This window comes from Lithobates pipiens, unplaced genomic scaffold, assembly GCF_037356315.1.
Source record: "Lithobates pipiens isolate NorthernLeopardFrog02 unplaced genomic scaffold, aLitPip1_a1.2 Scaffold_23, whole genome shotgun sequence".
Lineage (NCBI taxonomy): Eukaryota > Metazoa > Chordata > Amphibia > Anura > Ranidae > Lithobates > Lithobates pipiens.
Genome location: NW_027507785.1, coordinates 325,971,576 through 325,974,240, shown reverse-complemented (window position 1 = coordinate 325,974,240; position 2,665 = coordinate 325,971,576).

Sequence of the window (2,665 nt, the reverse complement as noted above, 5' to 3'; positions counted from 1 at the left end):
CCCTTCACCAGCCGCCCAGGGGCTCTCTTCCCTTCACCAGCTGCCCAGGGGCTCTCTCCCTTCACCAGCCGCCCAGGGGCTCTCTCCTTCTCCACCTAATTTTTCAGTATAAATTTAAATTTTTTCAGTATAAAGTTTTATTTGCAGCACTGGCCATCTAATTGCACACACAAGAAATGTTAAAAATCCGCCCATCACAAAGTTTTATTATTTTGCTGCACTGGCCATCTAATTATGCCCACAAAGTCTAGAAAAGTGCCCATCATGGATATGAACTAGCGACGGGAGCGCGGGACACAATCTGACAGAGAAAATACATTTCTGTCTGCTATTGTGCGCCTGCGATGTAACAACAGCTGTTGTTAAAATCAGCTGTATCCGCTAGCTGATACTATCCGATGGGGGGCATTTCTTGACAGAACACCGGCACTGGGGAGCTACATTTCATTGAGGGAACCATGAATGCCAACATGTACTGTGACATACTGAAGCAGAGCATGATCCCCTCCCTTCAGAGACTGGACCGCAGGGCGGTATTCCAACATAACGACCCCAAACACACCTCTAATGCTGCGTACACACGACCGGACTTTTCAACAGCAAAGGTCCGACAGAACGAATCCTTAAAGCGGGAGTCCGCCGGGACTCCGCGTTTTTTTTTTTTTTTTTTTTTTTAAAGCCAGCAGCTACAAATACTGCAGCTGCTGACTTTTAAAATAGTGACACTTACCTGTTCAGCGCGCCTGCGATGTCGGCACCCCAGGCCGATCTCTAGATCGTCTCTCGGGTCCTGCCGCCGCCATCTTGGGTATGGGAATCAGGAAGTGGAGCCTTTCGGCTTCATTTCCCGGTTCCCTACTGCGCATGCACGAGTCGCGCTGCGCAATAAGGACGGTCCCCGCTGCCTCTGGGATCTGTGTGTTTCCCAGCAGGCAGCGGGGCACTTGCGGAAAGGGGCGTAATCTACGCCCCTTTCCGCAGAGAGCTATCCCGGAAGTGGGTGCAGAATACCTGTACTGTACAGGTATCTGCACCCCCCTCCCCCCTGAAAGGTGCCAATTGTGGCGCCGGAGGGGGGGAGGGTTCCGATGAGCGGAAGGTCCACTCTAGGGTGGACCTCGGCTTTAAGACAATTTGATCGTCTGTGTGCTCCATCGGACCTTTGCTGTCCAAAAATCTGACGGACTTTAGAAATGGAACATGTTTCAAATTTTTTCGCCGGAACTCCGACCCAGTTCCTATCGAGAAATTTGCTTGTGTGTGCGCTGCTCCGACGGACAAAAACCGACGCTAGGGCAGCTATTGGCTACTGCCTTTGAACTTCCTTATTCTAGTCCGGTCTTACGTCATCATGTTCTAATCCGTCGGACTTTGGTGTGATTGTATGTGGCCAAGTCCGTTCATTCAGAAAGTCTGTCGGGAAGCCCGTCGGACCTAGTCCGTCGAAAAGTCTGGTCGTGTGTACGTGTCATTAGACGACCACTGCCTTGCTAAAGAAGCTGAGGGCAAAAATGATGGACTGGCCAGGCATGTCTCCCGACCTAAACCCTATTGAGCACCTTAAACGGAAAGTGGAGGAGCGCAAGGGCTCTAACATCCACCAGCTCCGTGATGTCATCATGGAGGAGTGGAAGAGGACTCCAGTGACAACCTGTGAAGCTTTAGTGACCTCCAAGCCCAAGAAGGTTAAGGCAGTGCTAGAAAATAATGGCGGCCACACAAAATATTGACACTTTGAGCCCAGTTTGGACATTTTCACTTAGGGGTGTACTCACTTTTGTTGCCAGCGGTTTAGACATTAATGGCTGTGTGTTGAGTTATTTTGAGGGGACAGGAAATTTACACTGTTATACAAGCTGTACACTCACTACTTTACATTGTAGACAAGTGTCATTTCTTCAGTGTTGTCACATGAAAAGATAGAAGAAAATATTTACACAAATGTGAGGGGGTGTACTCACTTTTGAGTAGTGTGTGTGTGTGTGTGTGTGTGTGTGTGTGTGTGTATATATATACCGTATATATATATATATATATATATATATATATGTATAGTCCTATACAGTAAGGGTACAAATCTCTCCATGAAGAGGACCTGTCATGGCCTATACTATCACAAGGGATATTGATCATCCCTTGTGAAAGCAAAAAAAAAATGTAGATACAGTGTAAGATTTTATTTTTTATTTTTATTTTTTTTATAAAATTCTTTTTATTGAAGATTACATTTTAAACATTTTAAAGTGTTGGCGTTGACATCCCAGTAGGCCCCAACAGAATCCGCCAGCTGTCCCGCCACCTGTTCATGTTGCAGCCATGCAGACGCCAGCCGCCAACCCCCCCCAGCTGAACTATTCGAAAAGGATAGTAGTATAGACAGGGGGTTATGGTCAGAAAGACCCCCCGCTAGATATTCAGATTCCACCACATATTTCAGGCCACAAGTATTGCTAAAGGCAAGATCAATTCTAGCAGATAACCCATGTGTCAATGAAATATGCGAGTAGCCCTTGACATTCAGGTGTTTCCACCGCCATATTTCAACCAACCCTGCCGTGGAGACCCATCCACCCAAGTCCTGCGAACTCGCTCTGTTCGGATTGGAAAAATCCAAGGCCGCATCCAGTATTGCGTTGAAATCTCCCAATAGAAGTAGCAGTAGGTG